The sequence below is a fragment of the Cnephaeus nilssonii genome, assembly GCF_951640355.1.
Source record: "Cnephaeus nilssonii genome assembly, chromosome: 4".
NCBI lineage: Eukaryota > Metazoa > Chordata > Mammalia > Chiroptera > Vespertilionidae > Cnephaeus > Cnephaeus nilssonii.
The window spans coordinates 10,563,747-10,578,863 of NC_137075.1; the positions used below are offsets into that span (position 1 = coordinate 10,563,747).

Below are 15,117 nucleotides of genomic sequence, written 5' to 3' on the forward strand. Positions count from 1 at the left end.
ATGGTAGTTTTCATGGCTATTAAATTGTGTGGTTTTTTTTTCAAGGAATTTAAGCTCGGCGAGCTAAAGGAGCCGTGAATTTACAAGGTACCTCAAATAAAAAACATTTTGATGGAAATAGTTTTCAAATGGTTATATTTGTATAATTACATACCGACTTTTGTGAAGTGAAAAGCAATTTTCTTATGAAAAACATTATATTCCGCAAACCCTCCCCCACCCCCCACAAAAGCACATACAAGAAACAAGAGTGTTCCTTAAGACGTTAAAAAGGCATTTTCCTGAGCTAATAAGCAGTCGTGAATGCTATTGTTTTGCAGTGTCACTTAACAGCGAGCTTAGACTTTTGTAATTTGCATGGCTGTGCTTTTAAAAGCCCAGTGTAAAATGGCACACATACTGCATTTCTTTCCGAGCTGCAGGAGGCGGGGGCACGGGGGATAGTGCAGACTGTAGGGACACTGCCCTCCCAGCCAATCAGAGCACGCCTGCTTGCCATCACAAAGTTGTTAACCCCAGTCTTCTGGCTGCGCTGCCTCCTCTGCTTTTAATCTTCCGTGGATATTTCTCCGATTTTCCCCCAAACGCTCACAGATTCTGGAGGAAGCCACCCCATTCTGCCGCCGATCATGGAAGAAAGTATTACTTTTTATTTACCCAAAATCTTAAAGATGTTTCAAGCTCCATATGCTGCCTGGAGGCTGTTGTTTCTAGGGACACAAGTATCCAGCCTATATTGTTACAATTGTTTTTCAAGAACTGGCTTCTCCTTTGCCTGCAATAAAGGTAAGTTTGTAATTTAAAATATTTATGTCATTAAATCTTAGAAGGAAACACCAGGTAAAAAGGATTTTCATTGTATTTCTTCTAACAAAACCAATCTTTGTATTTTTTTTTTAGCTTTGATCTGCACATTCTACTTAATCTTGTCTTTTTCTTACCTAAAGAAAAAATAATCTTTTTTATCATTATTAAAGTGAAATATTTATAATGTAAATTATCTTTTAATTACTGTGAATTACGAGGAACTAAGCTATTTCAAGATGGATTTGTTTTGTGCTAGCAATGTTGGTAATGCCAAATATTTGCATATCCTCTTTATAAAAATTACGTATTACCTAATTTGTCCAGGATTAAATTATCAGCAGGCAAACGGATGGATGTAGTGTGTTTGTTGTGTTCTTTAAGGCCTATTGTGGTTTTCTTCATGGATTACTTGGAAACAAACTACAGAAAAGCTGCCCTTGGTGTAACGAAGGTGGAGATGGACATAACCGGGTTTATATTAAGTTATGGCTGTTACTAAATAATGGATCTTTTATTTGTTGATCAGATCTAAACTTGTGTTCCATGATATTGTTTGAAGCTCTTCATTAGATAATCTTTGCAGATCTATCTTGTTTTTCTCCAAAAAGGTACACTTGGGAGACATTTTGTAATTTGGGGGCATTTTTCTAATTTTTTTTTTTCTTTTTGCACACGGTGGGAGATCTTTTTTGTTTTGCATTGATCTGTGTTGGTGGCGCTGTAGTGCTCCTCACCAATTTGTCAGTTTCACTAAAGAAAAAAGGAGGAAAAGAGGTGGGGCAAGATTTGATCTATTATCTTATCCCTTTATTTCCTTAAAGAAAGTTCCATTCGGTCAGAAGGAATTATTCAGTTGTATGATTGAAATGTTTTGTGTGAACTGTGAACTATGGATGAGAGCAAGGAGCATCAGAGACAGGCATGCAGTTTGCAGTTGTGTATTATCTGAGATGATTATCTCTAGGTCAGAAGTCTTCAATAATAAAGCTGCCAGTTTACTCTCTCTTGCCTCAGTAACAGTTTGCTTTTTCCATATAATACAGTATCATACATGTTAATGTCTTTTCAATTTAAGAAAATGTTTGAGTTTTAGTTCACGAACATTGTAAAAGTTGTATTTCATTTTGGACCTGGGGATTTCTTAAATAACTATTTTAAGTTTCTCCTGGGAATTTTCTAGTAGTTTGACATATAATAATGACTACATTATTGTCTGGTTTATTTTGAAATGACACTTCAATTGAATTTATGTATATCTTTGTTTTTTAAAGGCTAATTTTTTAAAATAAATTTTTATTATTGAAAGCATTAAAGGCTAATTTTTAAAGAACATATGTACAACTGCTTTTAACATATCTAAATGCAGGGTAAGTCTTTTCCATCTTTGTCCTTATTGAGCATTATCTGCTTAGAGAATATTTAGGCCCAAAGCCTCACAAGAATAAAAATGTATATTATGATATGACATAGGTTTTACTAGTCTCTGTGAACATACTAGTTGTTTATGAAGACAGTATGTCTTTCGTTCAAAAAGAAAGTGGGAGGAATCGGTTGTTGTACCTAAAAATATATTATTTTGCCAAATAATATATGAAAAATATATTGAATAATCATGAAAAGTGAATAATCTTTACTTATTAAATGTAGCATACAGAAATTAAAACAACAAATAGTATCCTAGACCACCTTTTCATACAATTGAATATATTATTTCTTGAGAGAGTAAAAATTTCTGTGAGTTATTGTGTTCTTATTCACTTTGACATATGTAAGTGTTCATTTCACTAATCATTTAAAATTCTAAAGAAAAAGAATGTGTGAAAATTACTAAAAATAGTATTTCTGATATTTGTGTCTATAATTTACCTGTTTAAGATCCTTTCCTTGAACTTCAAAAATAATTATGTATTATGCCTATATTTCATTTATACTATGCTATAAAAATTTTAAAATGTTCACTGTAACATTTTATCTCTTTGTGAAATTGAAACGTCCCCATCAAGACTAGTTATTACATTATAGATTATTTATTGAATGATATACTGCAGGTATAAACTTATTATCTAACCCTCTGGTTATGATGGAGAGTTTAGTTCTCTAAAGTTGATCTACTGAAAACAGTATACTTGCCAGTATTTTAATTGCTAAAATATTCTGTTATTCAGCTGGTGATATTTTAAATTTTAATTTGTGAAAACTAAAAATGTTTATGTAAGGTAGCCCCCCTTATAAAAAACAAACTGATGCTATGAAGTCCATATGTAACTATGCAATGCTCTTTGTTCTCTCACACCATTGACTGTTACATCATTGATTATGAAGTAACCATTATAGTTAAATCTTCACTTTAAAAAAATCATCCATAGATATTTATGTTAAAGATATTTTCCTATCTATGATTCTTAAATCACTATGTAAATAAGGAGGTTTAAATCTATGAGGCAAAAACAGTTCATTATTTTATATTTTCCATTTTTAAATCTACCTTGTGCTTCATTTTAGTTATTAATTCTTTGGATGTTGTCTTTTTTAATTGACACCATTTCTGTAGGCATTTAGTTCATGAGTTTGGTGTGAAAATGATTAGAATTATTATAATAAATGATGCTTTAATCATGAAAAATCTTTACTTATTAAATGTAGCATACAGAAAACTCAGGTTTTCATGTAATATTTACTAGATTATGAACAAGTAATTATTTTTTTAAATTCCCATTTTAGTCAACAGTTACACACATTTCTTTCTTGCACACCAGAGATTTTAGCAAGTAGTAAAATTGACTATATTAAAATATCATATTTTTCACCCTGCCCATCACTCTGATGGAGGAAAGGGTCCATGCGTAGTGAAATGGCCAAAAAACAGGTTGCAGGAAGAAGAAATAAATAATGCCAAAGACATGGAGAATCTGTAAATCAGATTCTAAACAACAAACCTCAGAAAAATGAACTTGAAATTATGAAGGTTGGTCAATAGCAAATAAACTGAGCATTTTATTTAGACTCAGTGCAGTAAACCCACATAATTTTCTAATTTATTAATTTGTATTCATTAGTATTGCTAAAGGTTGAGAAAATTTTCAGGTTAACCAAACCTATTAGGAAAGATGAGTTAACAAAGAGAAGAGACATTTACAGAGATAATAAGAAGACCTAACATACAATGCTGAAAATATTAGCCAAGACCAATCTAATATATTTTGGAATGAACTCTTTTAGAAGAACAAAAAATAGCTAAAAATTTTGCCCTCTGAAAATCAAGTTTAATACAGGTCTGAAATTGTATGTTCTTAATTTTACCCACTTCTTGTGCATATTTTCTGTACAGATTCATTCACTACTCTCCTCAGCATGGTTTTGCCAAGGAAGAGAAGGAGAAAATTATAGACAAAAATGGGTGTTTGTGTTATGACTTTGTTTTTTCTTTCCAAAAAATTTTCTCAAATGGAGAATATAAAGGAAAAGTAAAGCAAAAATATAGATTTTTTATGAAAAAGATTTAAAAAAAAAAAAGGGTGTACTTTATAGCTTTAACATTTATTTTTAATTGGGGGTTGGTTTGTTCTAGATTTTCCTCCTGTCCGGTATGTGCTATTATGCAAAGATGCTATGATATAATATTAAGAAAAAGAGGAGAAAATCTTTTATGGAGTTTATAGTCCAATATGGTTCAAAGTTCTAAGGATACTTTAAATCTAAGGTCTTAAATGTGAGAGGTTCCCATCCTATATAATAAAAGACTAATAGGCAAATCAACCAAATGGTGGAATGACCGGTCACTATGACGCGCACTGACCACCAGGGGGCAGACGCTCAATGCAGGAGCTGCCCCCTGGTGGTCAGTGCGCTCCCACAGGGGAGTGCCGATCAGCCAGAAGCTGGGCTCACAGCTGGGGAGCACAGTGACGGTGGCGGGAGCCTCTCCCACCTCTGCAGCAGTGCTAAGGATCCCTCGGCAGACACCCCCTGAGGAGGTCCCAGACTGTGAGAGGGTGCAGGCTGGTTTGAAGGACTCCCCCCCAAGTGCATGAATGTCGTGTACTGGGCCTCTAGTTTGGTAATAAAGGCCAAATAATATCTCTAAAGTAAATTTTTAAAACTTAAATCTGCTTAAATAGTATTTAACAAATGTCCTATTGAAGGACCATTATTTGGGTATAAAATATTCACACATTGAGGGGAAAATGGCCCTCAGATTCTAGATATGACCCAAATAAATGCTACATAAATAGATGGTCACCCAGTGCAAATTACTATTGCAAAGTGAGAAATAAAATATTAACTTATTTGCTTGAGAAGAGAGACAAAGGGGATTACTCTGGTAGTAAGAATTTTGGGCATGTCCTTGTGAGGTCCATGTAATGAAAACTTTTTTCAAATGTGGTAGAGCCTCAGTTTGTACATTTTGCACCCATGTCATGAAATAAATGTCAATGTAAACATAAATTGTAAAATGAAGCAGGGAAATATAATTACAGTATTGAAGTATTATATCAGATTTAAAATATTTTTTTATTTTGAAATCTGTAATACTTTTAATAATATATAACAGAAATTTATAAATAAAAATAAATACTTTAATTTATGAAGATAATATAATTACATGTTTAGCTAATGATTAGTTAAGCACATCAGTTATGGAGCAGGAAAGTGCATACAAATCAATTGGAGGAGAAGACATTTTTCATTAGGATTCTCTGTATGTGGCTTAAGATACCTCAAGAATAAAGTCACCAAATCATTTTGTCATAGAGCCAATTAATTCTACTAGCTAGATGTAATATATCATTTAGTTGGCTTTCATGCTAACATAGAATTCTACTGAAAGTGGCATAAAAAATAAGGATATTGATTATTTAAACTAATTCATAATCAAGAAACAAGGCATTTCTAGTTTTAATTCAGTAGCTCAACAGAGTTATCAAGTTCCTTGGTAGGTTTCACTCTTTCTTTTTAAATATATTTTATTGATTTTTTTTTTACAGAGAGGAAGGGAGAGGGGGAGGGATAAAGAGTCAGAAACATCGATGAGAGAGAAACATCAATTCAGCTGCTTCCTGCACACTCCCTACTGTTGATGTGCCCACAACCAAGGTACATGCCCTTGACTGGAATCGAACCTGGGACCATTCAGTCCTCAGGCCGAAGCTCTATCCACTGAGCCAAACCGGTCAGGGCAGGTTTCACTCTTTTACATTACCATAATGTTAGCAATGTCTCCTCATAGTGACAAAATGGTTGCTGCAGCTCCAAACATCATATCCGGATATTACAATTTCCAAAGGGAGGAGAGTTTCTGTTATGCATCTATACTAATAGAAGCATAATATGCTAATTAGACCAGACAGCCGAATGACATTCCGGACGTCCTTCTGGACGACCTTCCAGACGAAGCCACAGTGGCAGGGGCTGAGGCAGAGGCAGCTGCCACGGCGGGTGGGGGCCAAGGCAGAGGTGGTTAGGGGTGATCAGGCAGGCAGGCGAGTGGTTAGGGGCGATCAGGCAGGCAGGCAGAGGCAGTTAGAGATGATGAGGCAGGCAGGCAGAGTGGTTAGGGGCAATCAGACAGGCAGGCAAGCGATTAGGGGCAATCAGGCATTAGAAAGGTTGAGAACCACTGCTCTAGCCAAAGGGTGAACACCAAGCTGGGTATTCAGTGCTCAATATGGCAAGTGGTTAGGGGCGATCAGGCAGGCAGGCAGGCGAGCGGTTAGGAGCTAGTGGTCCCAGATTACGAGAGGTAGTCGGACATCCCCCAAGGGTCCCAGATTGCAAGAGGGTGCAGGCTGGGCTGATGGGACCGTCCCACCCAGTGCACGAATTTCATGCACTGAGCCTCTAGTCTTTTTATAAGTGAAGGAATTCTTTCCAGAGGCCCACATCACACTGCTTTTAACAGCTCATTGGCCAGTTTGTAGGACATGGTCATACCTAAACCAGTCACTGACAGGTTCTGTGATTGGTTCCTCTAGCCCAGTGGTTCTCAACCTTTCTAATGCCCTGACCCTTTTATACAGTTCCTCATGTTGTGGTGACCCCCAAGCATAAAATTATTTTCGTTGCTACTTCATAACTATAATTTTGCTACTGTTATGAATCATAATGTAAATATCTGTATTTTCCGATGGTCTTAGGTGACCCTGCTAGCGGTTCTCAACCTGTGGGTCACGACCACAGGTTGAGAACCGCTGCTATAGAGTCTAAATGGGATCGGGCCTAAACAGGCAGTCGGACATCCCTCAAGGGGTCCCAGATTGGAGAGGGTGCAGGCTGGGCTGAGGGACACCCCCCACCATGCACAAATTTCGTGCACAGGGCCTCTAGTATATATATAAAAAACAAAAACTGGGAAGACTGAAATCAAAGCCTGTCTACTTACCTGTCCTTCTATACTGACACATTAGATATTTGTAAATTTATTTTATGTAAATTGACATTTTAAATGTAATGTATGGTACCACTGTTTCATGAATCCCCTAGTAACTATTTGTAAATCTAATAACCTTCTCGTAAAATGAGTAATTGCCCACCTAATTTATCAGTTGTATATATTTGAATATTTGTACATTGAATTTGCTAAAGGCACACTTGTACTGCATCTCATCTTTTCAGAAATATCTCATAAAATTCTTTCAGAAGTTGAATTTTAACACCTACGGTTTCTGGTTCAGCTGGTAAGCTCCCAGATGATGCTGGTCCAGGGACCACTCTTTGAAACACTGCTCTGGAGTACCAGGTGGCACCAGCCATGGTAAATATGTTGGCTTTGCAATATGCCAAACTTTAAGGAGTGTCATTTAACATTTGGCAACTCTATGAATAAATACATATTGCAATATTAAATAGGGTGGTCAGGGTACCCTCATTGAAAACCTCTGGTACATTTACACAATGGAATACTACTCAGCTATAAAAAAGGAAATCTTACCCTTTGCAACTGCATGGATGAACCTGGAAAACATATGCTAAGTGAAATGAGTCAGTCAGAGAAAGACACAAAATAGAAACAGACTCATAGATACAGAGAACAGACTGACAACTGTCAGGTGGGGGTAGGATTGGAGGACTGGTGAAAAAGATGATAGGATTAAACAAAAACAACAAAGAAACACCTCGTAGACACAGGTAATAATATGATGATTACCAGAGGGAAAGGATGCAGGAGAAGACAGAAGAGGAAATAAATGGTGATGGGAGGAGACTTGACTTGGGGTGGTGAATATATGATATATAGATGATGTATTATAAAATTGTACATCTGAAACCTATATAAGTTTATTAACCAATGTCACCTCAATACACCTCAATTGAAAAGAAAGAAAGCAAAGGGAGAGTTCAGCAATGACTTGAAGGTCTCAGTATGACTATCATATTTGAGACTTATTTGCTAACAATTCATATATGTGTATTTTAACCTTTTTTTAAAAAAAAATAGCAATCCATAATTTATAAATTATTTTTAAAAGCAGTGAAAAATAGAATTTAGTTGTGCTCAATAGCAACTTACATCTGAAAAAGATTTCTGTATCTGTGGCATTTTGCTGGTTTTCTCAAGATTTTATCCTACCAACCACTAATGCTCCACATTCATTAATAATGAATGGTTTCAATGAGACTAAAAAGAGATGCTGCCATGCCAAAGACCTATATTTAGCTCTAAAACTCAGGCCACTGCTCCAATCCACTGAAGTCTCCATCCTCCAAGAAAGAGGTCAGAAACCCCAATTGAAAAACACTATCATGTGCCAAGGAGTGAAGAGGACCTTTTCCAATAATTTAATTGCTTCACTGCTCTGAGACAAGAAATTTTTGCTCAGTTTCCATTAAAGAATAAAGTCCAAGAAACAAACTGCCAACACAGATAAGCAAAAAGCAATCAGCAAATTCAATGTCCTTAACATTTCCAGAAGCCTCTTCTTTCATATCACTAGAGAAGCTGGTCTAAAGAGTAAGTTTGGGCTGGTGTGGTCTAGTATCAAAGGCAGTCATTCAGCACCGATTTAATAATAGACTCATATAATTTTAAATGGCTTAAAACTGCCAGAACTGTGCTGTCCAGTATAGTAGTCACTAGACACATGTGGCTATGTAAATTCAGTAGCTACACCTGGCCCCAGCTAGTTGGCTACTGTACTGGACAACAAATATATGGAACGATTTTTGTCTTAGTCTGTTCAGGCTGCTTTAACAGAATACCATAGACTGAGTAGTTTATAAACAACAGAAATTTATTTCTCACATTTATGGAAGCTAAGAAGTCCAAAATCAAGGAGCCAGCATTGGGTGTCTGGTAATGACCCACTTCCTGATTCACAGATGGCCATTTTCTTTTTTTATATGTTTTTATTGATTTCAGAGAGGAAGGGAAAGGGAGAAAGAGAAACATCAATTATGAGAGAGAATTAGAGATTGGCTGCCTCCTGCACGCTCTCTCCCCTCCATCCCCCCCACCCAACACACACACAACTGGGGACCGAGCCAGCATCCCAGGCATGTGCCCTGACAAGGAAAAGAACTGTTGACCTCCTGGTTCATAGGTCAACGCTCAATCACTGAGCCACACCAGCTGGGCTAGACTGCCATTTTCTCACTTTGTCTTCACATGGTAGAAAGTGGAGGGAGCTCTCTGGGTCTCTTTTATAAGAATAAAGAATAAAGAATAATGGAACTGTCAGACCAAATTCTGTGTGGTGAAACATTAAGTTGACTGCTTAATGAACACCAAATTGAGCTGGAAGAAGACAGTAATAGCCGCTCTTAAGTTGTAAGTTACTTTATGTCATTGTATATTGAAAAAGTTAATTTGCTTTTTAAAACATATTATGAAATTTATTAAACTTATATATCCAAAGGTACTTCTTATGTTTTTAAATTTAGTTTACATGTCTTATCTTATTTAGAAATCCTGATTCTTTAAAATTTTGTTTCATGTATAGCACCATTTAAGTAAACACCTCTCAACTTTTTATACTGCATTTATAAATTTACTGAATATAATTGCCTCCTTATGTACCTGGTAAGCATTGTCAAAAAGTTAAGAAAGTCATATATATCTGATAAATTTAACTTCTAAGTATGGTGACTTTTAAGGTACCTTTAATGTTTCAACACTTACATTTAACTTAGTAGAAGTTCTAATAGGCTTACCTCTTATTCCAATATGTCAAATGTTCTTAAACAATAATTACCTACACTAAAAAACATTTCTGTACTTATTCTAAATCTTTCTAAAGTTAAAAGATTCTTACCTACTAGGAAAAGAGTTATGTCTTAACAAACAATTTTGAGTGTTGCCTTCCCAAGTGAATATTTTGGTCTGCCTTCTCAGCTTATTGAGGTTTCTTGATGAGCAAAGATTTGGGTTGGAACACAACTAGATCCTTGTCTGAGACACTGATGTGACATGCTGAGTCAAAGCCTACATGCCTAAAATATTGTCATAGCTTTCCTTTTTCAAGCCAAGTTAGAGTCTTTGGGCCCCACACAAGTGGCTACTTCAGTTGACAAATAATTAGGATTTTTTTATTTCTTAATCTTATAGAATATAAGATTTAGAAACCATTGAATTTGGCAGAATCCTACATTCCTTTACATTTTTTGTAAGACAATCAACTTCTTTTTTAATCCTCACCCCAGGATATGTTTACTGACTTAGAGAGAGGGGGAGAGAGAAAAAGAAACATCAATGTGAGAAAGAAACACTGATCAATTGCCTCCCATATGTGCCCCAACCAGGATCAAACTGGCAACATAGGCATGCATGTAACCTGAGTGGGAATTAAACCCGCAACCTTTTTGTTGTATGGGACAACACTCCAACCAACTGAGCCACCCGGCTGGGGCAAGACATTCAACTCTTGCAGATATTAACAGATACTCAACACTGAATCTCTCTCACAGCTTTGTCTGACTATGTGATCACAATTTCCAAGCTTACTCTATAGACAAGGTTTTTTTAAAAAAACTTCTAGAATAGCTAAGTAGAAGCCTCTCCATGAACATTTATATTAAAGCTATGAGAACACTTAAAGAGCACAACTTTGATATGAGTTCCTAGCTCTGTCCTTTACTACATGTATAACCTGGGGCCAACTACTGATCTGTCAAATCCTCAGTTTCTTCTATGAAACAAGGTAGTATTACCAACCTCAGCTATCTTTTGTGAGACCACAATAAATTAATGCATTTAAAGCACCTAGAATAGTGCCTAACATGTCATAAGCACTCAATATAAGTTTAAGTTCATTTTTGCATAGACATCTCTAATTTCAGGGATCAAAATAGGCCTTACACAGTGTGATGGGAATTAAAAAGATCACCCCATGCAGGTGCATTAATATTGTAGTATTAGAGAGTCTCCCTTTCTCCCCTACAGGTACTCTATTGAACAAAGTCACCAAATCAAATAGCTTTCCCAAGAATGAAGGTTTGTTATCTGCTCATTGCTTATTAAATAAATCTTTAGAGGGCTTCAACTGTATTGAAAACAAAACAAAACAAAACAACAACAACAACAAAAACATTGTGCTGAGCCTTTGAGGATTAACCTTTTGCACTCGGATGTCGAGTGTGACTCCACACGGTTAGCATTAGAATAAAGGAATCGAGAAAAAAGCAAGCGAGTGTAAAGGGTTTTAAAGAGAGACCAGAAGAGCAGCATTTGGGAATTGGGGTAAAATTCATGGAGAAGGTAATTTTGACCAGAGCCTTGAAAAACAGGAAGGCATTGTGAGCATTGGTAAGAAGAATAAATGCATGGCATTTGGGAATACCAACTAAAAGTTCAGTATAGGTAGAGAGGAAGATGTAAGTTGTTGTGTAGAGCCTGGAAAAGATAAACCCATGATGGTGTCTTCGAACCAGCACAATGACTGAATCTAGATATCAGTCACTGTCCACAGAACACTAGTTCAAATGCTTGTAGTTGGCAAGAAAATGCTGATGGGAAAAATAGGAAGGAATGCCCAGCCAGTGTCACAGTTCGATTCCTAGTCAGAGCATGCCTGGGTTGTGCAGGAGGCAGACGATTGCTTATTCTCTCATCATCCATGTTTCTATCTCTCTTCCTCTTCCCTCCTCTCTTTGAAATCAATAAAAACATTTTTTAAAAATAGGAAGGAACTATCTCTTTCTTATATTAACCTGTTTATCCTTTGTCTGGTAGAGGAAAACTCTTGGTCTGGATCTCTGGCCTGGTAAGTTTTGATGGGGAGAGTAAAGAAAAGAGAAAAGGTTGAAAGTTGGGGACAATTTTCAGTGTAGACACTGGGTAGCAGGGGGCAGCATGAAGGCACCTGAAAGTTGAAAGAATGCATAGAGGATTTGTTTCTGCAATGTTTCTTGTTAATTATAAGTTTATATCTATGAGGCTACTTATATTAATAAGAACTTAGTATTCTTTTTCCCAAAATGAAGAGAAATTAAAAAGAGAAAGAACATATATTTTAAAAAAGGGAAAGAAGAGAAATAACAGGTTGGCTAATGACAGGATGATGTTGCTGTTTCAGAGCATAGAAATAAACAGTTGTCTAGGTATTATTTCTTTTCAAATGAATAGGAATTCAGAGTTTATATAAATTTGAAAATATATAAATTCCAATTGGAAAACACACGTTTATATGACTAAGATTTTGTATTTTTTAAAGTACACTTGTTCAGCCCCACTATGTTAAAGAATTAGTAAAAATAAAAGTGGGAAAACTTTTGAAAATAAAATTTTAATTAAATAATGAATAAATGTTTAATATGCATTCTATTTTACACATCAAACCTATGGAATTCGAAGTTTTTTATGATTATGACATTTTTGAGCTTTTAAATGAATTTTTTTTTTCTTTGTATCTGGAATTCAAGACTATCTACACTGAATTTCATCAACCTTTTCTGGTGAAATTCATATTTTACCAACCCTTTTGGAAGTTTGGATGATTACTGATGTTAAGAGTGGAAAATTGCAAGTTTCCATGTAGACTTTTTTAGCTCTAGAATTCGCCATTGTGAATGCTACATCTCACCCACCAGAAAATCTCCCTCTCAAGTGTATGAAGAAGATGGTATTTTGCTGCTTCATACACTGTACACTTAGGAAGAAACTTTCCCACTGATTCTCTCAGTGTCCATCATATATATTTAGGAGGTTGTGATCCCTGTGGAGGTCAAACTTCATGTGCTGCTTTTCATTTCCTCATTTTACCATATTGTGTATGTTCTTTCTAGATACAAAGAAAAAAATTCATTTAAAAGCCCAAAAATATAATAATCATAATACCTTATTCCTTATACTTGTCACTTTAAAAGGCAACATAAATTGATGGCTTACTTTTCCATAATTGCTGAATATTGATTTCCAACTTTATTAAGGAAAATCTACAATAACGAATAAACTTTTGGTTTAAGTTAGTTTACCTGAAAATTGGTTCTTAAATATCATAAGAAGAGGTTAAAAAAAATTACTTTGTTTAAATTAATAAATTAATTTCCCTTCACCTTTTATTTTGAAGTTTGTATCTTTCTTTTCATATTAATCCTTTTCATATTAATGAGATATTTGCAACTATGTGAATTTCTCAGGTCACATTTGACAATACTCATAACAAATATTGTCAGAAAATACATAAAGGCATAGTTTCTATAAAAATCATATACCTCAATTTAATTCTTTTAACGTTTTAGGTCTAAAGTTTCATGTATCCCCATTTTTTACTGTCAACTATAGAAAAGGGGTAATAATCGTAAAAGTTAAGAGTTGAGAGGGATCATCAAATCTTAGTCCTTTTCAAAGTTCAGGAGATTGAGACCCAGGTTGATTAAGATCAAGATCATACAGCTAATTGGTGGTAGAACCAGAATTAAAATCTACATCTTTTAAAATAAAATGCTCATAAATAACTATTTAATACAGAGGAGATAGACAAGCATGAATTTATTATTATATTGTTTTCAGAGAGGAAGGAAGAGGGAGACAGAGATAGATATATCCATGATGAGAGAGAATCATGGATCAGCTGCTTCCTGCAAGTCCCCCACTGGGGATCGAGCCCACAACCCAGGCATGTGCCCTTGACCGGAATTGAACCTGGGACCTTTCAGTTCGCAGGCCGACACTCTACCCACTGAGCCAAACCGGCTAGGGTGCATGAATTATTTTTAATGACTCAGTTCTAAAAATGTAACATGGCTTAAAAAAATTTTTTTTAAATAGTTTAAATCTTTATTGTTGAGGGTATTACAGATGTCCCCCTTCCTCCCCCATTACCCCCTTCCACTAGATTCTGCCTCCCACCACCCTACTATCTGTGTCCATAGGTAAGATCTTTGGTTAATCTCTTCCCACCCTGCCTCCCCCCTTCCCTCTGAGATTTGTAAGACTGTTCCATGCTTCCGTGCTTCTGATTCTATTTCATTCACCAGTTTATTCTGTTCATTAGATTTTATATATATATATATAATTTATTTATTTCAGAGAGGAAGGGAAAGGAAAAGAGATAGAAACATCAATGATGAGAGAGAATCACTAATCCGCTGCCACCTGCACTTCTCCTCCTGGGGATTGAGCCCACAACCCAGGCATGTGCCCTTGACTGGAATTCAACCTGGGACTCTTTAGTCCACAGGCTGACATTCTATCCACTGAGACAAACCAGCTAGGACTGTTCATTAGATTTTTTGTTCATTTATTTTGATTTTTAGATTCAATTGTTGATAGATATGTATTTGTTACCATTTTATTGTTGATATTTTTATCTCTTCTCCTCCTCCTTCTTCAAGAATTCCCTTCAACATTTCATGTAATACTGGTTTGATGATGATGAATTCCTTTAGCTTTTTCTTATCTGTGAAGCTCTTCATCTGACCCTCAATTCTAAATGACAGCTTTGCTGCGTAGAGTAATGTTGGTTTTAAGTCCTTGTTATTCATCTCTTTGAATATTTCTTGCCACTCTCTTCTGGCCTGCATAGTTTCTGTTGAGAAATCAGCTGTCAGTTGTATGGCTGCTCCCCTGTAGGTAACTAACTGTTTTTCTCTTGCTGCTTTTAAGATTATTTGTCTTTAACCCTTGGCATTTTAATTATGATGTGTGTTGGTGTGGGCCTCTTTGGGTTCCTCTTGTTTGGAACTCTGTGCTTCCTGGACTTGTAAGTCTATTTCTTTCACCAGGTAGGGCAAGCTTTCTGTCATTATTTCTTCAGATAGGTTTTCAATATCTTGCTCCCTCTCTCTCCTTCTGGCACCCCCATAATGTGAATGTTGGTACGCTTGAAGTTGCCCCAGAGGCTCCTTACACTATCTTCATATTTTTGGATTCTTTTT

At 35.8% G+C, this 15,117-nt stretch overlaps 1 protein-coding gene across 1 annotated transcript in view; it reads left to right on the forward strand.

The window, feature by feature from the left end:
* Positions 1 to 508: 508 nt before the first annotated feature.
* The window catches only part of EPC1 (enhancer of polycomb homolog 1), a 101,200-nt gene continuing 86,591 nt past the window's right edge, over positions 509 to 15,117 (forward strand). The window contains exon 1 of the mRNA XM_079768603.1: positions 509 to 786. The gene's annotated coding sequence lies outside the window, so the exon portion shown is untranslated. The remainder of the gene's footprint in view (positions 787 to 15,117) is intronic.